Source organism: Rhamphochromis longiceps, linkage group LG12 (assembly GCF_057381845.1).
Source record: "Rhamphochromis longiceps isolate RC_006_pf linkage group LG12, R_longiceps_female_GT1.1, whole genome shotgun sequence".
In the NCBI taxonomy this organism is placed as follows: Eukaryota; Metazoa; Chordata; class Actinopteri; order Cichliformes; family Cichlidae; genus Rhamphochromis; species Rhamphochromis longiceps.
In genome coordinates, this window is record NC_140568.1 from 7803982 (window position 1) to 7831736 (window position 27755).

Here is a 27755-nt window from a genome sequence, read left to right on the forward strand (position 1 = left end):
GTACAGCATGGAAAAATATGCCACTAAAATGTAACACTTTCACCTGTTGTCTGCTCTGGAGTTAAATCTAACACACTTCCTAGAGAGAAAATAATTTACAGTGAGCGTAGCAGTCAAGGATTTGCTCAGCTCACAGTGGCAGTGTGTAAATCATCAGAACTCTCATAAAGCTTTAGGAAGCCTGTTTATAACACACTCACACCCCATATATACTATATCCTGGGAATGTTTCTCTCCTCACCATGGAAACCTCAAAAGCGATATGCTTCAGTCCTCTTACATTCAAAACACTGCTTTGTTAAAGCTTGCAGCATGTAGCACAGCAGGCCTGATCTGTGGCAGCCGCCTGGACTTTACAAACTCACATTTCAATCCGCGGTACCATCCATCTTCTCTTTGCCAACGCTGCCATTCTTGGAAACATCCGTGCAGTTGCTCTCCTGCTCACTTTTAATAGCACAATCCCCAGGAAATATAAAGTTATCGACGTCAGAGCTCGCTCACGTTCAGTAGGGCTCATTTGTTGATCATTTGCTCAATACGAGATGTGACTCTTCAAGTTGTTTGGATGTGCTGGAAATGTCGCCCATTGCTTTTCCATAAGTAGACAAGAGAGAAGTGTAATGGCTACATCTTGTCAAACAAAAGGGGAAGAGGAGCCAGCAGTACGAGGGAGTTCACAAAAGGGTACATTTACCTCCACTTTTCATTTGATTTTTAATCCCTGTCACACTTGTCATCCTACAAATTCATGGACTGCGATGAGGAGTTTTGCATCGGATAATGGTTTCAGTTTTTTATTTTCACACCACAGCTCCACAGTGCTTTGGATTGTTGTGACTTTTCTTTAAATCAGATATTTAGATTGCTGAAGGCTTCCTGCGAGTTTGTTTGGTTTGTGTCTGTGTGTGTGCGTCCATGCATGTGTGTGTGGAAGCACAGGAAACTCTCCATTAGCTTGAGAAGCTAATCAAGGCTAGAAGGAGTGGCTCCGAGAGCAAAACACAACTCGGGGAACTAATGATGGGTCGGCTGTATCTTGATTTAAAAAAAAAAAAAAAAAAAGCAAAAAAGAATCTGATGTGCTGTAGTTTATATTAATGACCATAAAACATATCATACACCAGGAATTACAGGCAAGTGAATGACAGATATGTAACCAGGAACATTTGTTCCTTGTGTTTGCATCCTGTGGGGTACAAAGCCCCAGAGCAGTTCCTCTGCCAGCAGATATATAGTGTGAAACCATGTGTTGAGGTGAAGGGAGAGCGGTTTGGAGACCGCCTTGTACAGCCTTCCGTAACTATCATGGTATGTTTAAATCACGCTCATTAAATTCTGAGCGGAACCACATGCTGAGGTTTTCTGGGGGATTCATACAGGGAATACTGAGGGCTTGAGACCTCTGTCCTCTCATACAAAGCATTGGGATGTCCAAGAACAATGTCAGGCTATTTTTTGAGTGTGCAGCTTTTTTGTTCTGGTCACCCCCCCGGATGCAGACAGATGCTTTCAATCTCAAGCTTATGTTCATACAACAACAAAAAAAACATGATTGCACGATCTACCTCCCAGTATCTGTCTTAGGCTTGTACGATTGCCCTATCAGTTTCTTTCACTCTTTAGATCCTGTACTACAAACCTGCATAGCGACTGGGTTAACTCTAAATGCTTCCTGTGTTTAATTAAAGCCCTGATTGGCTATGACTCACTGCTTACATATATTAACATAATAAAAGAAACCTGCTTGTTTATTTTAAAGACACCACAAAATCTAGATTGCAATTGTTAATGCCTTCCAAGCATGAAATGTGAGAAGAAACATAACCCACATAAGCGTCTGTAATCCAGAATTATTTTTAAGTGGAGTATGTTTTTTTTTTCCAGTGGCATCTCCAGGCTCCATGAAGCATGTCCATCTGTTTGTTTTTTAAACCACTCTTCCTGCTGAGGGCTGTAGGGGATCCCAGAGAAGTGATCTTGCTGATGTGTGGTTTATTTACTTTACTTGGCCACAGCGGTTGCTTAGTTAATTTACCCTTTGGTTTTTCTGTTGTGTTTTATAGGTTTTGTCTTGCGTGTGTGCGGAGCTTAATTACTCGCTGTCGCTCACTCGTCCACCAACAGAAATCCTCCTGTAAGCAGCCTGTCACTACTTTATCATTTGTTCGTTAACATGGAGGAAGCTTTGCTTGTTTTCTTTGAAAGTACCCATACAGGACACCGCTTCGAAATACAAAACAGGATACAGGCTGCAGACAACAGGCTGCATAATTGAGTGTCTTGTTTGGCTAGTTTTGAAAGCAAGGCACTGTCACGACACATTATGAGTAAAAACCATGCCGGTGTTTCCATTTAGTAAACACTGAAGCAAAAATAAATGTGACCTCCTTTGTTCTGCTGCTTGTGATCAAACCGCCAAAACCTTTGTCAGCAGGAGCGGGTCAATACGAGGTTGTAAATCTGCAAAGACTGTTGACGATGGCCATTACAACATGCTGTAAAAAAATACAGCTACAAGGTCTGCCATTACTGCTGAAAGGCAAACAATAAATTAGAGGCCAAGGTTGACAGCAGCTCTGCATCTTAATAAAAGGAGTGGTTTGCTTCTGATCATCATCTGAATCAGTGTCAGAGTGGGGAAGGCAGGAGTGCAGGGTGCTGGCGCCACAGATAAAGACACGCAGACACAGAAAGGGAAGAGCTCTGTTTCAGCTATCATCTGGGCCTGTGGGGATCAGCGACTGCAGCCGGTGTCAGCAGCATGTTAACCCCGTGCACTGAGATTCAGTTTAGTTGACATTAATCACCATAAAATCCCATTCATGCCTGTGATCTCACTGGATTAGTGATGGAGGTCCAGGTGAGATCCTCCGCTGGGTGAAATCTTTTAGGTAAATATTTCAGATGCAGATTATCCACTTTGGAAATTTGATGTCTTGTGCGATGACAGTCTTGTCAGTACAAAAGAAGAATGTGAGCCAAAACAACAGACAGGTAATTGAGCATAAAAAAGTGAAATAGGGGCACAAGAATAGAAGTGCAGATATATGTGGGAGCATACATGAGGAATACAGAGGACACACAAAGTGCATTATGTCAGGCTGCATTATGTGACTTACATGTAATTGTGTAGCGATTTTTTGTAAATTTGATATGCGTTCATTTAAGTAAGATGATTTGAAGATTTGAGCAAAACCTTTATTCGAGGTAAACTGAGCAAGCTGAGCAACACAGATAATAAGATGAGAACATAGACATAGAATTGAGCCTTCATTTTCTTCACTTAAGTCCTACATTGGCACGATCACAGTGTGTGTGTGTGTGTGTGTGTGTGTGTGTGTGTGTGTGTGTGTGTGTGTGTGTGTGTGTGTGTGTGTGTGTGACCTTTGAGATTTGACGACAGAACTCTTCTTTTTGTTATTTATCACTTGGGACGTGTTTGCAAAAAACAACAACAAAAACGAGACAGGTTTCAACAGATTGCAGTTCATGAATGTGTTCAAGATTGTAAGATACGAGTGGTTCTTGGAATCGACTTGTCAGTCAGTCGTCCTTATCCACCAAATCATCTTGAGAGGCGAGAGACTTCATGTTGCTGCACCCCTCGTAAACCTAGATTTGCACAGTTGCGTTTCTTCTATTTATGGCACATTCGTGTCTAGTGTTTAGTTACAGCCGAAGCTTTTGTGTCTCTCTGCCTGGCTCCAGTTCTCTACACGTTAATGAAAAATTAGACATCGCAGATGTCAACTCCACTGATGTTTTGACCTGCTCCAGTGTGCAATAGGTACAGCCACAGCTAATGTCAAAGCCCTGCCCAGTCTGAGTGAGCACTTTGGGCCTTACTTATAAACAAGGTGCACCACCCATTTTCTGTGGCTGCATGAAGCCCAGTGTGTAATGCTTAAGATATGAGGATCCCGTCAATCAGCCTTTTTGGGGGGGTAATAGAGAAATAAACAGTCCTTATTTGGGCCCACAGAACCCCTTTTCACCAGCCTGCATCCTCTGGAGTGGTACTTCAGTAAATACATACAAATAAAGTAAATGTTTCCACCAACTTGTCATGTACACATGCGAGAAAAGTGCTCTAGCCGCAGCAGATCAAGGCGAGTCATTGTATGCTGAATTACACTACACCGCCCACATGCAATGTTCTTAATACAGACCAAGTCGTTTATTGTACTGTGAGAGTCAAAAAAAGCTCCCTCATCACTTCTTCTGCTGTTTGCAGTCTTGCTGTGGTGCACTTGGTGAGACCGCAAATCATTTGCGCTGTAATCAGATCATTCTCGTTTACAGTTTGTACATAGAGTCACCCGATAAAAAAGATGAAACAAACACACCCATGCTGCCATATTACACATACTTCCTTGTTCTGGTAAAATTGTGGGGACATTACACTGACTCCTATTCATCCTATAATCTCGGTCTATGAAACCTTAGTATGAACCGACTGCACTTAATACTTGCTCCAGAACAAACCCCTATGTGCTGCATTCCTCCATTTTTTAAAATCCCACAAACATGCACTTTAGTACATCCACACAAAAGCTATATGTATCGAGTAAACATCATTCCCAGCATGCGTGCTGGGCGACTGAGAATCTTAGAAACCTCGACACAAAGATGGCAGAAGATAATGTCCGGCGTGTGGGCAGAGAGCAGGTACTAAGGACAAACCTGCAGAAATATTTTGGTCTTTAAATGTATCCAGCGTTTTACTGTGATAGCTCATCACACTGTGAAACGTGTCTGACTGAAACAAGCTACAGTTTGCACAAAAATAAAACATGAATTCATCACTGCCAGGTATTTGCTGTCATTGTGTGACTCAAACCTGTAGACACCTACTCCACAACAAAGGGTCAGGTCAGAGCCAGCTGATAGGTGTCTTTCTGCCTGCCTGCATCACAGCCATGGAGGATGCAGTCAGAAAACTGTCCGTGTGTGTATTTGACATCAAAACAAAGGCTTGGTTCAAAGGTGGACACTAGCTGATGCGTGATTACAGAAAACATGTAGGTCATTGTTGTGTTTACATACACTGCTAAGATGGTGAAGGGTTGCTTACAAGGGGGACTGAATATGAACATATACTCAGTTACCAGTAGGGGGCTCTGTGACTAAGGATGATGGAAGGAGAGAAGAAGTGAAGTGTATGGAGAGATGTAAAATGGCGAACTACTGCTGAATATATACGTTCCATTACAAACCAAGCCGTCTCCGTTCTTCTGTCGAAACACCACAAATTGGCGACGAGGATGAGTGCATCAGTTCCGAGTCCACCATCTTTTCTTCCACATGTAGGTGAGCCGCCGATTCCATTTACTACATGGCGGAAAGTATTCGACAATTACATGCTAGTAATCAATGCCACGGGAGAGGCATGGCCGGATGCTAGGAAACGCGCTGTTTTGCTACACTGCTTGGGCCCGGAGGGACAGCGGTTATTCTACACGTTACCGGAGCAAGGTGATACATATGCTGACGCCATGAGCACACTGGAGAAGCACTTTGTGCCGAAAGTGAATGTCGTGGCGTGCCGTCATACATTCAGACAGCGTATGCAACGAGCGGATGAGACTGTTTCTCAGTATGTGGTGGCTCTGAGAGCATTAGCTTCATCTTGTAACTTTGGACAAATGGAAAGTGAAATGATAAGAGATCAGTTGATCTCCAATGCTCATCTCAGCGCTGTGAAAGACAAACTGTTACTGGAGGATGAACTCACACTGGATAAGGCTCTAACTATTGCGAGCCAGGTAGAAGCAGCAGTCAAAAACGCTACTCTACTCTCCACACCCGGCTCGTGTCCGACCGCGCCTGTTCAGACAGTCGACGCGGCAAATTCCCACTCTCACCAGAGGAGAGGACCTCGCCCCGCTAAAGGCTGCACTCCAGACCAACGCAAACGGGGAGGTTCAAAGCAGCAGCAGCGGAAGTGCTTCAGGTGTGGTTCTCACAAGCACTTAGCTAATGATAAAAACTGCCCGGCTGCTTCTTCAAAATGCAATAACTGCGGGAAAAAAGGACATTTTGCCAAGGTATGTAAGTCGTCAGTCAGTGAAGTGAGAGAAGTAGTGGTTCCAGAATTGGCAGTACTGTGCGTGCAAGATGCTAAAATGATGGCAGCTATTCAAGATAAGCTTACCTGCACTGTCGACATTGAAACTGTATAAGGTGGCTCTAAGACAGTAGAGCTGATAGTAGACACTGGAGCTTCTGTGTCTATTCTGCCAGAAACTATCTACAGACAGTATTTTGCAGACTGTTCACTGGTGCGACCTAAAGTCAAACTAGTTACTTATGCTAAAGATGAGTTGGCTGTGATGGGTTGTCTGCCTGCATCAGTTGCACTGCATGCACAGAATGAGAAAGTTCCTGCTTCCTTCTACATTGTCAAAGCTGGTTCCCCACTATTAGGCCTCGACCTCATTAGAGCACTGAACGTCTGCATCGTCGGAGGCAAAGTGGACCGTATTCAGGATGAAACTGCAGATGAGCCGGATTCGTCTAACCAGAAGTCTGCTGTGTACAATGTTGATCCTATTCCACCAGCTCAACTTGGATGTGTTAAAGGGTTCATCCATAAAGTACAGGTAAACAACAATGTGCGGCCTGTACGCCAAAAGCTGAGACGCCTGCCATTAAGTGTACGTACAGAGGTGTCAGCAGAACTCTCTCGCTTACTCAAAGCTGGCATAATTGAAAGGATCGATGCAGCTGAGTGGGTGAGTCCTTTGGTCGTGGCCAGAAAGCGAAAAAAGGAGTTGAGACTGTGTGTTGACCTTCGTGAACCCAATAAGAGCATTATTGCTGACTGCCATCCTCTTCCTCATATGGAGGATCTGTTTTCTGACTTGGCAGGTGCCACTCACTACAGCCAGATTGACCTCAGCTCAGCATACCACCAATTACCTTTGCATCCGGAGAGCCGCAAGCTGACTGCTTTCATCACTCATGAGGGACTGTTCCAGTTCACACGTGTCCCATTTGGCCTAGCATCAGCACCTTCGGCGTTCCAGAAAATGATGCAAACGGTCCTGAAAGATCTGCCTGGTGTTCGCAACTACTTGGATGACATCATCGTCTACGGAACATCAAAGGAGGTGCATGATACACGCCTGCAAGCTGTTCTCCAACGTCTCAGAGATGTCGGCCTGCAGATTAATGCTGGGAAAAGTTCCTTCTGCCAGTCACACATCACATTCCTGGGCCATGTAATCTCAAAGGAAGGCCTACGTCCAAGCCAACATCACCTTACTGCTATTGCCGAGGCTCCTGCTCCAAAGGATATGGCTGCATTGCGCTCGTTCCTGGGTTTGTCATCCTGGTTCAGTAAATTTATTCCAGATTATGCTACACTGGTGGAACCACTGCGACAGTTGCTGAAAACAGACATGAAAGTCGAACTCCAGTGGAACGAGGCAGCGCGTGAGAGCTTCAGTGACCTGAAAAAACTCCTTCTGGAAAGTCCCGCACTTGCCGTCTATGACCCTGACTTACCTGCTTTTATCACCACAGACGCATCAGACTATGGGCTAGGCGCTGTGTTGACACAGTTACACCCAGATCAAGTGGAGCGGGTTGTGGCGTTCGCCTCCCGAACACTGTCTCCTGCTGAAAGAAAGTACTCCACCACAGAAAAGGAGGCGTTAGCCTGTGTCTGGGCGGTGGAAAGGTGGCGTACATATGTATGGGGCCGCAGATTCACGCTTCGTACTGACCACCAAGCTCTTACTACCCTTCTCAGCACCAAAGGTATGAACAGAGCGGGCATGAGAATCGCACGATGGTCTGCAAGGCTGATGTGTTTTCAGTATGATGTGCAGTACCGTCCTGGTGTTCAGAATGTCATCGCAGACTGCCTCTCACGGGTTCCCCTGATGTACTCCAGCACTGACATTGATGCTGAAAAAGACCTTCTCTTGGAGATAGCTGAAGTTTCTCCTCTCTTGACAGCGACACCGTTGACGGATTTTAAAGCTGAATGTGAGGACTGCCCTGACCTTTCTCTGCTGCAACAGGTTATCCGCTCAGGCTGGCCTAAGGTGAAAAGGTCTCTCCCACCTGAGATACAGCCGTATTTCCTGGTGCGACATGAACTTGCTGTGGAATCACCGTTGGTTTTCCGGGGGACACGTCTGGTGGTCCCAAGGTCCCTGCGGGAAAAGGTGATATGCCTCGCACACGAAGGTCACCAGGGCATAGTTCGCACAAAGCAGCGGCTCAGAGAGCTTTACTGGTGGCCATGCATGGATACTCAAGTCCATGCGATTCTGTCATCGTGCTCAGTCTGTCAATTGTGTGACAAAACGGCCAAAACTGCTCCTACTCCCTTACAGCCGGTTCAGTTTCCAGATGGTCCCTTTCAGCATGTGGCCGTTGACATTGTTGGACCTTTTGACCGCGGGTCGCAGGACTGCAGGTTTGCCATCACACTGGTCGATTACTTCAGCAAATGGCCAGAAGTAGCCTTTACTTCATCAGCTACTACAGACACTGTGATTAGGTTCTTGTCTTCAGTTTTTGCACGGGAGGGAAACCCTTGTGAGCTTACCACAGATAATGGACCACAATTCACTTCTTCTGCCTTTGCTGATTTCCTGAAGGAAAGGGGCATCAAGCACATCAGAACAAGTGTGTATCACCCTCAAGCGAACGGGTGTGTTGAAAGATTCAACAGAGTGCTGAAGGACTGTGTTCAGGCTGCACAGGTGTCCCAGAAGCTGTGGAAGCCCGCCGTGACAGAGATGCTACAGAATTACCGTGCTACAGCTCATGCAACGACTGGAACAGCTCCGTTCCAGCTTCTCAGAGGGAGACCCATGAGAACAAAGCTAAATGTCCTGCCGTTTCCCAAAGACACAGGACAGTATGACCAATGCAGGGCCAGAGTCTCTCACCAGCAACGTAAGAGTAAACGCTACACTGATGCAAAGAGGGGGGCAAAACCTCCCCAGCTTGTGGTCGGTGACAGGGTGCGGATACGTAAACCTTTCCGAGTGGGGAAGGGAGAGAGACAGTTCACTGATCCACTGTCAGTGCAGCAACAGACTGGACTGAGCACCTTCATCTTGAGTGATGGAAAGAGATGGAATGCAGCCCGTCTCTCACTCTGCCGCGCAGAGAATGCTGAGCCGTTGCAGGCTGGTGACGAGGTTGAAAATAACACAAGAGAAACTTCTAAAAGACCTTCTGTTCCTAACAGACCGAGACAGTTACCAGCTTGGACCAAGGATTATGTTATGAAATGAGTTAAAAAAAAAAAAAAAAAATGAAAAGAAAAAAAAGTGAAAAAAACACGCTTGAGCTGTTGGGTGCTAATGTTAAGTTCCATACTGCTAGTTCTGAGGTCCAAGTATAATAGAGGATTGATTTACTGTGATTTATTTGTGAGTTTTGTGACTTAAGGTTGTTAAGTTACTACAGTAACCTTAACGGTACAAGTATTCATTATAAAGGACGATTTAGGCACCATAACAAGATTGTATGTTAAGATCACGGGTATAGTTCAAACACCCAGTAATGTTATAAGTGAAATAGGTATTGAAAATGCTGTCTGGTTGCAAAGTTTACTACTGATAATGTTCTGTGCAAATAGTAATGTTGCCATACTAAGTAAGTAATACTGAGGTAGTAGAATTCTGTGAGAATGAGGAGAGATGTTGTGTTTACATACACTGCTAAGATGGTGAAGGGTTGCTTACAAGGGGGACTGAATATGAACATATACTCAGTTACCAGTAGGGGGCTCTGTGACTAAGGATGATGGAAGGAGAGAAGAAGTTAAGTGTATGGAGAGATGTAAAATGGCGAACTACTGCTGAATATATACGTTCCATTACAAACCAAGCCGTCTCCGTTCTTCCAGAGGTGTGGACTCGAGTCACATGACTTGGACTCGAGTCAGACTCGAGTCATTAATTTTATGACTTTAGACTTGACTTGAAAAAATGTTCTAAGACTTGTGACTTGACTTGGACTTTTACACCAATGACTTGGGACTTGAATTGGACTTGAACCGGTTTACTTGAAAAGACTTGATATTTTACCCCAAATATAAAATTTAACATGCATATTATATAGAGATTGAAAATGTGACGTCATTCACGGGTAGAACCGCAAAGGATTCTGGGAACTCGTGGCAAGCGGTACTAGCGCACGCAGGCTTTCAATTAAAATCAGTTATACAGCGATAAAAAGAAACACAAAAATGTCAAGAAGCCGTTGTATTATTAACTGCAATAGCCGGTCGCATGACAGCCACGGGAAGCCGACGGGTAAAGAGATCGGTTGTTATCGGATTACGTCGTTGAAGAGAAATTGTTCAAGCCATGTTTCCGAAGTAACAAAGATGCGACGGATGGCCTGGATTGCAGCCATTCAAAGATCAAATATAACGTCCCAGAACACTCCAGCTCACAGGTTAGTCTGCTCCAAGCATTTACACGAAGGTCAGTGTTTTTTAGTAGTTAATACGTCATTTCCATAACATAATTGGTGATATAGGTTACAAGCAAGTCTGGCGCTGAACAGAAATTGTCGCGCTATGCTCCTTTATTTATTGTGCATGAATAGTGAATTGTCCTGACACAATATTGCGTTTCGCTTCTGTTATTATGGTACATTGACAAAAACATATGCTTTTATTCACAGGATAAAACAGGTTTTTTGTATCACTAATTGCCCAGTACGATTACAGCATACAATATTGTTGTCACTGCTACATTTCTGTGATGCTACCAGAAATTATTTCCACTACTAATTAATTACCGTTGAGCTCAAAGGTCCTATTAATAAACGGTTAAGGAATGTATATTTATGACGACGATTTGTGAGACTGGTAAACTTATGATACGTACGATGGTCTTTACTTTCTACACGGTGCATTTCAAGGTCCTGTACCCATCTGTCGGTAAACTGTACCTGGGCTTGTTGCAGTGACCGGAAGTTACTAAACTTCATGAGTGTGTGCACTCACTCCAAGAACCGTATGATTATAAATATGCATATAAATATGCTACGATGAGATAGCTGACTTCATCTAACTAGCAAATGTTGTCCAGGCTACGTTGGTGATACAGTTTTTTTTAATGTGTATGATATTTTTGTCATGCGATTTTAAAGCTGGTCCTACAACCGCATCCAAGAATAACATGCAGCTTATCTCAGAACTGTCGGTGAAAATTATTCTTGGAGCTAGGTTTAATTGAGCTGCATTTTAAAGAGGTGCAATTTCACAATTTGTGTATATTTTCTAAGTTCACTATTTTGTCATGTGTTGAGAAAAACACAGATTTTAAAATTACATGGTCTAATATTTACATTTAGCATATAACTGCAACATTATTTTTTCGTTTTGTTTTTTTTTAAAGACTCGAAAGGACTTGAAATTCAAAGTTTCAGACTTGTGACTTGACTCGGACTTTTACACCAGTGACTTGAGACTCGACTCTGACTTGCCTGACATTACTTGAGACTTGACTTGAGACTTGAGGATAAAGACTTGAGACTTACTTGAGACTGGCAAAACAATGACTTGGTCCCACCTCTGCGTTCTTCTGTCGAAACACCACAGTCATGCACTGTGCAACAATACAAATGTATTCATTTGGATGTAAATGATGCAGAACGAGAATAAGTCTGACATAATGAAATACTTTTCCAGATTTAACTCAATAAAATGGTGCTTTTTTTTTTACTACCTGAATTAATTTCTGCCACTGGAGGAAGGAACAATCCAGCTTTTACTGTTGAACTTACCCAATGCAAATTAGTAATAGCCTACTTTGTGCACTCAGTCGGCATTTATTTGTTGATCGCAGTTACTTGTTTATTTAAATACATCCAGGAAATTGCTCGTCTTCATATTATTTGCTGGCTTTCTGCGTCTCTGTTTATCTGGGTGTAAATGCAAAACTGTGTATGGATGCAAGACTGTGGAAAACAGCTAAATTATTATCACATACTGTCGCTAAATTACGGTTTTACTGCCACTGAACAGAAGATATGTGATGCTTTTAATGAATACTTTATTTTTATAAGGTCACATTTAAAAATGTCTTTTATCATAATTACCCTGCTATCATTACAAATTAATCATCCAGTACTTATTAAAGCATCCTCGTGCGAGATACTGAACCTCGAGTTGCCCTTGATGCATCCACTGGAGTGTCAATGTTAGGCAAAGTGTCCAGGCACAGAACAAAGCACTTGTGTGGAGGAGGCTTGTAGTAAGAAAGCACTTTGAAAAGAAGAGTGAAGTCCATTTACTGTTTCAAATCTCAGCAATCAGATTTTTCTTTTTAACATACAGTCTACATGTCATTGTGAGTACAGTTTGTCCTAAGTGCGTTTTCCTGTTTAAACAAATGAATGAAAATAGCACTTAAACACATGTTTTTTAGAGACATACGTAAATGACCACCACACCTTACACATAAGTTCATAATGAAAAATGATCATGTTGTCATTTTTTTGATAATTATGAACACTAACATATACATACACATACACTAACATACTTGCTATAAGCCAAGTGCTTTAGAGACAAGCTTCCTAATGTTCAAATGAGAAACTCGACGTCTTATCTAACTCCATTATGCCTATAGGAACAATAAATCTAAAGTCAAATAGCAGCGATAAGGGAGCGGAGGTGAAACGATATTTCACAATGCAAAGTGTCCAAGTAAAGGAGAGTTGTTGGTCAGCTCATTCAGCCCCAGTTCCTGAAGGTTTATCGAGACTCTATTTTAGAAAGTGTCCTTTCATTTTCAGGACCAAAACACTAAGCTCGAGCAAATCATATTCCTTCCAGTCAAAGGGTGTTTTGTAAATAGAGTCCTAGATGTGCTCTTTTAACCTCCTAGGACCTGGCATCCACATATGTGGACATCACATTTTGGGTTATTTAGACCAAAATACTCAGTTTTGGCCTGATATCCACTTACGAGGACATTATACTGCTACTGTTCTATCAAAATTTTAAACGAATATCCTCATATGTGGCTCTCATTTTTCTTAAAAACAAAAATAAGGTTAAAAAAAATCAGGTAATTCTTTGTTTTTACTTTCATCAGGCCCCAATGTGACCAAATATCAAAGAGAAATTAAAAATGCATGCCGTGGAAGAGTTCGGGTCTTGGGAGTAAACCAAAAATATGAAGTCTGCGAGCCGTCACATCACATTTTTAACAGCTTACAGGTGACAGCGTACTGGGGTATAACAAACAACGCTGTGCAAAGATTTTGACAGGTTCAGCTGAGCAGTGTATGCACGCTACTGCCAACTCGCCTTGATGCCAGTGTAAATGTGCCGAGTTCAGTTTGAACTACACTACCAGCCTTGTCTTCATACTCACCAACAATGTGATCAGTTACGTTGACATAAGAAAAAAAAATTATATTTATATATATTTAAAATCAAGATAGCGATTGAGAAAACAAGCCAACAGAAGTGGTTTTGGCAGTCATACAACACTGTGCCATGCTGATTGTTTTGCAAATATAGCTACTAGATAAAGTCATAAGAGTTGTGCCAAAGGCTTTTTTTTTAACCCAAGCAGAAAAACTAAGAAGAACACGGCAAACTTTGACGAACATTTTCTGCCGCCTGTGTCCCAAATATTGTAGACATGCAAGACATGTCAATCAATTCAAATTAAAACTAATTGCTCTTAGCACAAGGTTTTATTGGCAAATGTAACCTCTGTTGTGAAATGATTATCATATATGATTTTTTTTTATGAATTAGAAACCAAGGCAAGGATGCCCCAAACGTTCTCACTGTAGGCTGTCATCATATGTGAATTAAGATTACCAAAGAACTTATTTACTTTAATCATTCTCTACTTTTACCTTATTTATTTACCTTATTACCTTAAGTTTATATGCAGATGTCTGAGGCAATAACTATAAAAATACATTACAGTCACTTTTAATTGCATCATTCACAGTGCAGGTACTAGAAGATCATCAAAATTAATTATTCTTTTTAGCTTGAAATGTTGCAATTTCAGATCTAGAGTAATTTTCAAACAAATTCTGTTCAGAGAAAAAAAAATCAACTACCAGGCATTTTGTTTGAAAGAAGGTATTTATTGTTTAAGCATTTTTTTCTAGCTTTAAAACTGTGAATGTGCATACTGTTAGGAAATGTTTCTGTGTTGTTTGTGTTTATTGTTATTACATTTTTCCAGGGAAAGTTTCTGCAGTCAGTCTGGTTTGAATCATTTTAACATTGACTACTGGAAAAACTAAAGTGCAACCTTTCTCCTGGTTATGATTAACATAATAATAAAATGTTCCTGTAAGATGATGCTTCTTGATGCTTCTTGTCTGTTTAAACAATTTAAAACAGTGTTTTATTTCTGAACACTCAATTAGTTCTGTCTTCCAGCATCTTCACTGGCTCCTTGGTACAGAATCAATTTCGAAGCACGGCTCAACAATTTCTGCCCAAAACATATATGAAATCTCTTTAAAGAATATAAACCCCAAAGAACTCTTTGATCTTTGGGAATAAGTAGGCTGGAGTCCAGTCCAAACAGGGTGAGGTTAAATTCAGCTCCAATGCTGCACACAGATGGAAAAAGCTTACAAATGTTCTCCACTCCTGCTCTGTCTCTGTAAAACATTTTGAAATGTTCGGTACATTGTGTTGCTTATATAGATCCAGCTGAGCTATCATGCAGAATAAAAGCTGGAAAGTAGTAAAAAAAAAAAAATTGAATAGTAGATGAATGGCTCATTTGTGTTTTGTAAGGGGCTGTGAGAAAAGGATTATGGGAGTTTGGGGGGAATACTTCATGCTTTCTCTTTTGGTTAAAAGGAGAGACTTTTGAGCTTTTATGATTTTATTCTCATTTTGGATTTTTTTCTCCACCTTCTGTTTCACGATGAATGAATGTAAGAAAAGAATAAACAAATATGGATTTTTTTTTGTGGTAGGAAAAAGTCCAGTCTCTGTTCTGGGCTTAAATTCACACTGCAATTGCTTGGTGGGTCCTACAAAAAGCAGTGTCAGACATTGTTGTCACTATTTTGATAGCTAGGTAACATAAACCTGCACAGAAATCAAAGTAAAAGTGTTTGCATACCAAAAAATATTCAGTAATACCAATGCCTGGTATACATGTCCAATGCAGTGAAGTGTTTCCTTAGCTGCGGTCACTTAGAGGTCACTTACTAGAGCTGCTCACTGTTAGCTTCGTATCGTAGCATCGTCTAAGAATGTAAAGACTCAGCGTCTTCCTGAGACACAAGAAGGGCCTACAGAGTTTCTCTTTGCTCCTTCAAGAGAAAGACCTTACATAGTTAACATGCCTTTTCCTCTTTTAAGGCCTGCTACATACCGTACGTAATGTCTTGCTTGCGGTGAGTGACGTATGGGGAGGAATTCACAGGACACGCTGTTATCAGAGTGGATGTAGGATTTACATGTGTTAACCTGTACTGCTGCTGCTCTCTGTTCTCCTCAGCGCTCGCTGTAATAACTGTTTCTGCACAAGACAGCTGAGCGTCCTTCATGTAATCCAGCACATGAAAACATTTTTTATTCTTCTCCTAAATGAAACCTGCTTGGGAGCTGTTTGGGAGTACTTTAACTACAGTTTGCAGTAGGACTCTGCTAATTCACATTCAGTGTTGGGAAGGTTACTTTTAAAATGTATTCAACTACAGATTACAGATTACATGCCCCAAAATGTATTTTGTAACATATTCCATTACGTTACTCAGTGAATTGGTCAGCTGTATTTTCCTGTTTCATATGTTCGGCTATGCCCTCTCTATTTTTGGTAATTCCACGCCGGTGGAAACCCAAACAAAACACGCATTAAGACCTCAAATGCCTGTATCTCGATCTCGCATCTCATAATGATGTGAAGAAATATTTTTTTTAAATGATTTAATATGAAGGCAATAGGCAGAGTGTTACAGGCATCGCCCTAAAGAATGTAACCTCACGGGTAGTGTAGTCCGTGCTGCAGGGAGAATGGACTGCCATACCCGTTACGTGTCTGTGAGCCAGTCATTGGTTTGCGTTTTTGTAGCTAAATGACATTTGTCACGACATTGACTACTAAAAGTCCAAAGAGAGGATATTTTGGGACATCATTTAATCATTTTTATTTTGCTGTTGCTTCTCTACAATAATAGAACCTTCTTTTGACAAACTCTCCCTTTTCTGCCATCATCCTCGCCGCTGTGAAGGCATATTCGGTGTACTCATCAGGCAGTCACCACCACTCAGCGTGGAGATGGAAGCGTTTTACTCAGTGTTCACACATCAACAGCATGGATAAAACCAAAGCTGACATTCCTGCACTTTTTCGTGCACACAGTTTTTTTACATGTGACTTTTTTTCTTTTTTAGAATTCTACAATTATAACATTGTTTTGTTTTAATTAATATTCAGGCAGAGGTTGCATGCACAGCATCACTTACACAGCATCTTATTACATAGTTGTCAGTAGTTATGTATATGTTTGAATAGAAATGTCACACATGTGTATTACTACACTGTATGATGATACTTTAAGAGTGTAAATCTCATATTTCCACTGTACTTTTGAACACTTATCTCTCAGCTTCTGTTTTACTTTGACTGCAACACCACAGGAAGAGTTGAAGTGAAGATTTTGTAAGTGGCCTGCTCCTTTGGTCTATCTCTATTTGTCATTATTATTCAGACTGTAATTTGAGGATTCAATTTTGTAAGCAGGATTATAGAGCAAGAAAAGTCCAATTTCATGAAACTTCCTGGAGTTGTGAAACATTGGCAAAGGAAGAACCTATTACATTTTGGTCCTGTATCACTCGACACAGGGTGTGATGAAGTACGAGCTCTCCAAAATGCCCCAGAGTGCAACTGTGCCCAAGCTGGTGAGCATATTTTTGTGAGTCCCTGCAGGAATGACTGTGGCTCTCAGGGCTCTTATCTCATATCATGTAACGGCTAATTTTTCAGGACTGTTGGACTCCAATTTTATCAGCATTGAAAATTTCTGTTCTGGTCACAATTCAGTGCCACCTAAAGTGTGGATAGCCTTGAAAACAGTAGTTATACATTATACACAGGCAACAGAGTAGTTACAGTCATTTGACTCGTGGCAAACGGAGAGTGTAATAACATGTAGATTCAGGATTTGTTTTTCTTTTCTATTTTTTTCTTTTGGTATTCTCACAGAAATGAATCAATACGATAAATTTGTTTAGCCTTTCACTTTTTTAAATATAATTACAAAGAACTACATTTCCTTTTAAGGCATTTTTTTTCTTTAACTCTTAACTGAACTCTTAACCTCTCTTACCCTATGCCTATCACCACCCCATCAAACAGCATAAGAATACTGCAAAAGCGTGATATTTATCAGCAACGCTGAGAACCCACTGGCATGTTTGCACAATCAGGTCCAAGAGTATTTTGTGCAGGAGACAAAGGAAGCTGAAAGTGGGAACGCTGCGCTTTCCTGTTTATTGTAAAATTCTTCATTTTTTTAAAATAAGATTTTGCCTTTTCCCACTACAAAGTTCTTCTATAAAACACAAAATAGAAAAAAAACATAATTAATGGTTGACCTGTTTTAAAAGCCCTAGATGAGACTTGCCCTTTGCATTAGGGTCCCTTGTTTCTCCTTTAATGCTGTAACTCAAAGGGTGGCCACAGCAGGTTATGTCCACTTTGCTATTTTTAAATATCACTGAAAACAACAAACCCATTTTGTACGAGGCAGTGAACCGGACAAGTTGTAGTAATGTACCCAGAGAGAACAGAGAAATGTCTTTAAGTTCATTATTTGTTTTTTCTAGCATGCATCATTAGTGCTTCTGCACTCAGCACTTCAGCTCATGTCTGACAAGCACAGTAGATGCTGCTGAATCATATTCTAACAAGTTGTTAGAAAAGATTAATGCTGTAATTACAATCACCATAAGCTCACTTAATAATGTGCTTGTATGATAAATACGGGATATTTCTCCATTAAGCCGATTATTTGTCACTGTTGTGTTTACAGAACGTCTCAGCTTCCAACAAGAGGCCAAAAACAAAAATTCCTGTAAGTTAAATAATGTGTAACAGCCATTTCTGTGTATCTATCTGGCATATAGCCTCTCATAGTTTGCTGATGCGAGCAAAACAATCATGCTTATGCCATTTCATTTTTTCTTAGGAGGCTGTTGTATCGTTGTGTCACCGTCGTCAGTGACTGGCTTTGTAAATTTAAAGGTACTCACATGAGCTCTGCCAGAACAGAGTGGAAGAAAAATACTTTGCAGGTTTTGCAGCATATTTCATTTAAATGTTAAGGTAATGAGAAGTGAAGTGAATATTCATTAGTTCCCAGCATAAGTGCACCTTTGAGACTTTGTCAGAGGGCTCAGCCCCTGGCGCCATGTAAAGCATATTGTAATAAGGCTTAACGTGCTGATTGAAGATAAAGCTGAGAAAAGGAAATGTAGAGGAAGGGGAACTGGGTTGTGTAATCTACTACTGAGTGATCCCTCATTGAAAAGTACAACGTGCTAGAGCATTATAAGTCTATTTTTTGAATTATGCTTCACGAAATAAACTAGTAGACTGTGATATTACCTAAGCTTCATTCTCTGATTGCTCTGGTGGTGATCCCAAGGGACTTTAGAGATGAACTGACAAGCGAGCAGGAGGGGAAGGCGGCATCTGCCTTCCTTTGTTCTGAAATTCCTGTGCTGCACGCAAATCCCTTGACATGCTCACCTCCTCACTGCCAGTTAGATTAAGATTTTGAAAGGCACACCTCAACATTGCTTTCTGGTGCAACAACAGTGCCAGTTTACCCATACATTTGCAAGAATCTCGACCAGCCAGTTTACGCTTGAATTGTATCGGGGAGACAGAGCGACAGAGAGCGAGCAAAATGATAGATGTGAATGTCAGAATGTGTGTGGGTGGAGGAGGGATAAGCATGAAGTAGAAGATAGGTAGGAGAGGTTTAAGGCTTCAGATTGAGACAGCTGAGGGACATGAATGGCATGAAAACATGACTGTGTGCCCAGCGATAGCATCTCTTCAGCCAGCTTCCTTTTGCTTTGGAACATTACTCAAATAGCTAATGGTATATGTAGGCACTCGACAAGCTTAAACCTGTTCCTCTGACTTTTAAATAGAACAGCCAGCCCCTGTGTTTGGTTCTTCCTTTGCGGCAAGGGCAGCTTAGTACCAGCCCAAAAATGCAAACAGGACATCTCATTGCTCAGGGGAAACTTATCCTCATTATGTGGGGGAAAAAAACCCAACATAGTTTGAGAAACATTCCTTGTTATCCCGAAGTCATTAGAGGTAGTTCCTTACTGCCGAACCAGAATAATAGGCAGCAAATGCTGCCTTTTACAGACAAACAGGCATAAAATGCTCAACCTTTGCTTTCTAAACTACACGGACCAGCAGACGATGCATTAGACACCACAATAAAACCATGAATTGAATGTCAGGCAGGCTATATTGTTGTCCACCTTCTCTTATAAATCTCTTGCAAAGATTTATAAGTGTTTGTGGAGCTCATTTTCTTATCTTATTTCCAGTTTGTCAAGATGGGTTTCAAGCAGTGTCAGTGAGGTCAGCCAAAGGGTAGAGAAGTGGGAAAGAAAACCAAAATTACACGGTGCTGATAACAGTTTACGGCAGCAAGACAGATTTCTAATGGAATTACATGATACTGAGACTTTTATTGCTCCTATAATTACAGCTTGTCAGCCACAGATAAATGAGAATGCAATCAGGTGGGAAGGACTACCACTCTGCCCACAGTGTTTCTACGTAGGTCATTAGGAACCGATCAGATATTAATTGATGAGACTGGGCGGGCCAGAGAGAGAAATATGATCCCTCTGAATTGTCAGATATCAACATCAGCTTTCACTGGAGCATATTTTCCTCCTGCCTAATGGATTTAAATCACAGATTCACTCTTTATTGCATCCCTGATTCAGTTGGCACCAAATAACTTATCCTACAGTCACTTTAAATAAAAATAAATACCACTACAAAATGTCCCTTTCTCGTCTCATGAGCTGTGCTTTTATGATAGGCGGGGCAGTTTTGGACCAAAAAGATAAAATTAGCATAGACAGAAACATAGAACCAAGTCAGTTTATGTTGGTTTACATACACACATAGTCATTTCATGTATATTTTAAATATATTCATTTTAAAGATACGATGACTTATAACTTATGGCTGTTTTATTATTTTTTCCAGCTGACTTAAAAGCAATGAGTGTGCGAGGTTGCCAAAATCTGATATTCAAGTTAGATGTTGAAACAGTGATGGTGAAATTTGAATTTTGAGGTTTGTGTTGTGATAGTGAACACAGCCTTCAGTGGCTTCGTGGTTGTGTTTCTCTGACTGTAACTCTGCTTTCTAAAGCAGGCTGGTAGATTAAAGCATGATTTTCTAGAAGAACTGTGTTCTTATAAACTTTACTTCAACTTGAAAATTAAATTCTGTTCAGCAAAATCACATTTTCTAAGCTTTTGCGTTCGTGACATACATTTTAGTTATGACTTTTCCTTTGTTAGTATGCACAGATCTATAAATGTGTTATGAATGCAATTACTCCCCCTTCTGTGGCCTGGCCCACTCTACTGTTGTAAGCTTGGAGGAGATGCAGCACTGGTCCACACTGCTGAAGCACTTTCAAGCAAGAGAGGAAAACCGAGTGTCAGTTTTGTAAATAAAGATGTTCTTGCTTTCTTGTGATTCACGAGAATCACAAGAAAGCAACATGGGGTTAGTATCTTGTCGAAGGATATTTGGCTTGTAGCCTGAAGCAGAGAAGGATCAAACCACCAACTTCTGGTGAGTAGGTGACCCAGCACATAAGCTACAGCCACCCCATGTATGATGTCTGTTAGTGGTATCATATTTGAATCATCTCTGAAGAATCTTTCAAAGATGTATTGGAGCTTCACCATTGCACTGTTGTTCTTTTGTGTAATAAAAATAAAAATAATATCTGTATAGCCAGTCCTCACAAGTTATAGACTGCTCCATCATTTTCCTCCTCTTTGCACATGAACTTAAATCAGCTGATTGTTGCTCAAGTGCACAGAAAGTCTCTGCACTTCAAAAACTCGTCTATCTGCCCATTGTGCAAATAACTAAACCTTACAAGTAATGACAAAATTGTAACTGTGATTGTGCTACTGAATTTAGTACATTAATGCTATGCATTATTGCTTTATGTAATGTGATTACAGTAACGCGTTACACTCGGTGTGATAATAATGAATTAACATGGGCAGTTTTACTGTTGTTCTTGCTCTTTTTTTTCCTCACTCTAAGTCTTGAGCAGGCACTTTCTGGTCAAATATTAAGCTGAACAGCGGACCATGATTCCATCCGCATCCATGCACAGAAGTTTTGTCCATTACTTCATGCGCTCTGTGTGTGTGTGTGTGTGTGTGTGTGTGTGTGTGTGTGTGTGTGTGTGTGTGTGTGTGTGTGTGTGTGTGTGTGTGTGTGTGTGTGTGTGTGTGTGTGTGTGTGTGCGAGATTAATCATACTGGTGTAAAGAAACCCAGACATTTCCAAGTTCAAAATGGTCTCATATAGGCACACCCTTCAGTCCTCGGTTCTCTATCCGAGCCCGTGTGTGTGTGCCTCAAACTCGTAAGTGTGTGTACGTGTCTAATGTTCAAAAAGCCAACTGCATAAACCATTTTGTAATGATTGGCCTCTCCCCACATCCCAACGCACACGCACCACCACCACCCCAACAGTGTGCCAAGTGAGACATGTCTGCGGAGGCAGCAAAATGAAGGATGCAAGCCGCTAAAGTGAAAACAAATATTTGTTCATAGACTATTTTTCCATGCTATGTTGAAATGATGGCCAGTTTTCCAAGCGAGGAACCAGAAATGTGGACACACAGGAGGTTAAGCTCACTGACTAATCTTGAGATTGTGTGTGATTTTAAACAGAGGCCCTTCCCACCAAGAGAGAGATGTGCTATACTGCCAAGAGTATGTAGTGGTTAAAATCAAATAAAGTGATCTGATTATCCTGTCTATTGTCATGACCCACTTAGCCTTAATAGAAGGAATGATGAAGTCTGTGCGCACTGTTTTCATAGGACTGCACTGGAAAAGATGAGTTCAGTTGGAGTTAACGCCACAAATAAAAAGTCAATTAAATATGCTTCAGTGATTTCTCATGCGTTTTTTCGAACGCCTACTTTTCCTGTAGCATGGAAAGAGTTAATGCTGTTACCTACAGCGAGCCATGGGAAACCAAGACAGTTGGTCTTTGATGCAGCACAGTGTCTGGATTGGAGTGGATTGGATTAGTGTTGGTCTATTTTCGACTGTTGAATCAGCAGTTTAACTGTTAGTTTATAGCCATATTGTAGTCAGAGTAGTTTGTGTGTGTTGACAGTTTTATACTGTATATAAAGGTAGAGCTGACATAGCAAATCTCCAGTATTTCATGTCTTTCTTCATCTGTCTCTCTCTCTACTGTCTTTTTCTTCCTTACTATTTTCTGATGCCTCACAGATGTCTTCTAATTGAATTCCTCATTTATCTGACAGTAAAATCATGCTTCCTTCTTGAGTTAGAGCTTCCTGGGTTGCTGCCTGGTTGGTTGACTCCAGCATTCCCCTGTCCTCCTCCACTGTGATGGATCCCTGATGCCACGGGGACAGGACCAAGCTTAGGCCAAAGACTATTTGCTCCTTGAGAGGTAGGCTGACTGTCACCTAGGGATGGGTATCGTTTAGGTTTTATCCGATACCAGTACCAAACCGGTACTTTTGAAACGGTGCCGGTGCTTAAACGGTGCTCAAACCGGTGCTTAAAGAATGAATAACACAAACTTTGTCCAAAAACCTCTCATGTTTAGCTGCTTTTTTGTAAAAAGATAACAATGTTAGCCTTTTCTGCAGCTATAGGGGATTTATGGCATCACTCTTGGCTGGAAGCAGTGCTTAATCAATGAGGGGAAAAAAACCCACCAACCTTGTCCAAAAACCTCTCATGTTTAGCTGTTTCCCACTTTTTCTTTGGTCATTTTAGCCTTTTTGGCCAAGGTGAAGGGAGCATCTGCCATCAAACAAGAAGACAGCCACATGTAACTACGACGGTGTTTGCTAGTTCACCTTACATGCGTTAATGTAATAATGTGGTTAGCCTACTCAGCGTAAATTACACACGAACAACATGAAGCTACTCACGCAGAGAAGAACGGCTGCTGCTGCATCATCATCCATCATCATTTCTGCTACACTGGCAGGGCTAGGGGCCAAGACTCTACTCTTCGGGTTCTTGGGGGATGTTGCTAACTCCAGGACCGATAACAGGCACCACACCCGCAGTAGATGTGCTCGGTGTGAGGTCCTGCAGCAAGCTATCAAATACGGTGCATTTCTCCGCTATGCGTCGCCAGGTGTTTCATCAAATTTGAGGTGTTACCTCCTTTGACAGTATCACAGTATCAGCTTAAAGCACTTGTTGCAGGCTGCTGAGTTTGCATCTTTTGCTGTGAAGTACAGCCAGACTTTTGACCGCTTCGCCTTGGGCATTTTAATCTGTAGCTCTGCTCTAAAAAAACGTACGCACCTGGGCCCGCCTGCTACGCTTGCAAAGGTAAAATGATTGGCTGGAATCCAAAGTGTATGACATCTCAGGGAAATAAAGCACTGAAATGTGCGCTGCTTTTCGGTCTGGTTACTACCGTTTATGTCAGAACCGGTGCCATAATGGCACCGGATACCAGTACCCATCCCTACTGTCACCTTGTACAACAATGCCAGCACGTTCCAGTTTTCTTAATATCACTGCTAAAAATTAATAATTTTGACTGCTTGTGTATCAGTTGTGCAACAATATGATGTCTATCTGTAGTGCAGGTTGAGGCTGAGCTCTTATATTTACTGAGTGTCAGGAATCAGGTGACCTCATACTTTCCTAAGCTGATGACGATGATGGGGGAGTTCACTACTTAATGACACCTACATTTTTCACATTCTTCAGCAAGTTTGGGACAAATTTTATCTTTCTCTCAATGACTCACTCCCTCGACCTTTAATCGCATATCGTAATGCACAAAAACCGAGTCAATGAACTTTCCTAAATGTTGTCTGTAAGGGAGTCAAATGACATTAGAGTTGTGGTCAGAACTTTACATCCACTCATCATTGGCGCAAATGTCGTTTTGGTAGCCATCAACAAGCTTCTGGCACAATTATGACGGGATTTTCTCAAGACAATCAATAGAGTTTGTTTAAATTAGATAATTTCCTGGCACGGACTGAGCTTTTTAACTTTTTAGCCTGTTTTATCCATTTCAAAACCACCATTGTTCTGCTGGAACACCCAGTTGTTTTCAGAGTTTCAACCGCCCAGCTGTTGATTTGAGGTGAGGATGAAAACTCTGGACATAGTCCTTCTTGATCATTATTCCATCCACTTTGTCAAATGTACTGGTACCACTGGCAGCAAAGCAGAGCACAATGCTACCACCACCATCATGCATGCACTTGTGTAGTGTTCCTAGGTTTGAAAGCCTCCCCTTTGTCTCTTCTGATCATAAAACTTAGCTTGTCCATGTGAGCAGCTGCAAATTTCAATTGAGTTTGAAAGTGTCGGTTTTGGAGAGGCTTTCTTACTTGGTCGGAGCCTTTCAGTCCACGTGGATGTAAAACTCACTTCACTGGACAGTGACACTTTGTTCTAGCAGTTTCCACTTCATGGCAGACTTGAGTCTTGGGGGTTCCTGGTTTGTTCTCAAACATCTTAAAGAATTTCCTCTCATCTGAGTGTGACAGTTTGGTTCTTCTTCCAGACCCCAGCAAAGTGATGATACAACTTGCATGTAGTTCAGTTCTTTGAACTGACTATATATATGCAGTTCAAAGAACTGTACATACTGTTGTTTAGAAATGGATCAAAGCAACCGTTCCAACTTGTGTAAATTCTCCTTCTTAGACCTTCACTGAACTGCTTGGGCTGTCCCATTGTCTTGAGTATTGGTCAATACAATGAGTGCTGTCAAACAAATCTTTTTTATGCTGGCAAAGACAAACAGTTGTAGTCAATTATGATTACTAACAAGAAGTTAATTGGCCTTGGTCTTGTCAAGTTAAATGACATTGTAGAACTTCCAGCACCACTTGTTACCAAGTTTAAGAGTGTTTGTATGTATCTGAGCCTGTGTGTATATTGTGGTGATCATATGTGGAATAAAAAAAAATGATTGTAAACATTGTAAACTAGTAAACTGCACTGGAATGATTGTAAACGTCTGACCACCATTAACTAGTTTCAGAATTGTAACTATAGTACATCAATGTAACACTAATACATGAAAACACAGTGGGTAAAACCTATGTGTTAATTCACAACAGGTGTGTACTCTTTGGCATGTCATTGACAATTTCCATAACCACGGTGAATCAAGTTTCCTCACTGAGCTTTTTTTTAACACTTGATGTGATCACAGTACAAAGGAAATTTCCAGTGCTGCATGTCGGTGTGTTGAATGAATGGCTTTGCTGTGTGTGCTGTGTAAACTCGACCTCCATCTGTGGTTCCTAAAACAGGTAGAGCGCAGATGGCAGTATTGCATCTGACCGTGTTTTGACCCTGAAGATTAAAAAAATAAAACAAAGAAACACACACACATCATAAATCCAGGAAATAAGAAAGCATTTCATTGTCTATGAAAGCCAAATTAATGGGCAGAGACTGATTTGTTTTGTGTTGCGCTTTTCTTGGCCATGCAGATAAGGAGGCAGATGAGTGATTAGGTTGGCGAGCTGTTCAGCAGCTGCCCTCCAACTATCAAATCTAACAGTACATCATTATACGAGGATTGCTTTTACAAGAGTGACTCAAAGCCTTACATCCATTTTAGATTAGATGATTAGATAATGCTTCTTAGATGGTTACAGACTCACTGATGGGATATTAATGCTAAGTTTAACTTCAGATCTGAATGACCTGTAATAGCATGTCTTTGATCAGGCGACACAGTACCTGCTTTAAAAAAAAACAGCTAAGTTTAAGTATATGGTCTGACCACGAGCCACAGAATGGCATGTCACTTCAGATAGGCGCCACTTGTAAGTCCAGACATATTACATCTGATGATCAGATCTCTTGTAGTTTCCACTCCAGATCAGATAAACCTGCATTTCACCTTTTACCTGGTGCCCTGAACCTGACGTCCGTCTGCAATGTGTTTGTTTAAAAGAGGAAAAAAACATTAGAACTAGTGATGTTGTGAACTCATTTAGACATCACAGCATACCACGTTGACTGCTTATCAGTACATAAATTATGCAACATGGAATACATGATGAAACTTTGATGTTAATGATTAAGAAGGTCTAGTTTGAGCACGCAAGGAGCAGCCTCACCCTAGCTGGCCCAGATGGATGTCTTGGAGAACAGGTCTGTTTTTAGACTTGTGTAATAAGTTTAACTCCGATTGTGGCTGCAAAGTACAGACACTTTTTTTTCTAGTGCATTTAGTCCATAATGGCTGAACAAACAGTGTTGCATTTACAATACTAGCATTATCAGCTATCCAGGAGATAACGCGGGGTGTTTTTACTGGAGGAGACAATGGGAAAGGAGGGCTCGGATAGAGAACCGAGGACTGAAGGGTGTGCCTATATGAGACCATTTTGAACTTGGAAATGTCTGGGTTTCTTTACACCAGTATGATTAATCTCGCACACACACATGCACACACACACATGCACACACACACATGGCCAATGGGAGTGTGTGGGAACATTTCTGAGACCAATAGGAACCTTCAGTTCAATTACATTCTTCAAAGGCTTGCTCCCTTGAGACACAAGGTATATGTTCTTAATAGCAAAAAAAGAGATAGCTGCATAAACCTATATCTTTATTTAATATACCCCCGGGGTTTGTTCCAGACCCAGTAATGCAGTTTACAGTTGCTTGTGAATTGGTACATTGACATTCCAGTTCTTGTTCTCAGGCCCTTACGCTGGTCTCCACATGGCCATCCCCTGGGTCAGCCCCCTGCCACAGCGCAGCCATAATTGAATCCAGTTCAAGTTTTTTTTACTCGAGGGCTGAGAGAGGACTGAAACGTCCTAAACTTGTAATCTTATTTGGAACTGAGGAGATCTATACATAAAATCACAAAATATTACTTTAGGTTTGAGTTCAAAATCTGGTGAGAATGGTTTGGGGTGGGGCTGGTGGGCGTTTGCTTTCACTGATTTAAGTTAAATTATTACAATGCAGTTACCAAAACAGAGAGAGTCACTGGGTTATTTTTTTGTTTTACACTAAATTACATTTATAAATAATATTTGTTTGGTTTCTTTTATCGTTTTTCTCAGCTGCCTTTGCTTATTTCTTGAATGGTCTCTCAAAGTTTTCAGAAGAACATTTAACATATAAATCTTTTGTTTCACTTTGTATATCAGACAGAACATCTCTCATTCTTTCTTATCATTTGCAACTGTTTTAGGGCATTATGGCAAATGACTCAGAACAGCCATCTGCAGTTGAACAACAATGTCTTTGTGATCAAAATAGATTATGTCTGTACCAGCTGAATTGTTTTACTGTCCAAAATATGATAGAACTGCCTATCTAATTATCAAAATCTCTGGAGCCCGTATGTGAGTCATGAGTGTGAGTATTAAAAAATATATTTTAGACCTAGAGAGCCAAAGAATTACAGTAGTCTGTGAATGCAGACAAGCCTGCTGATATAGAC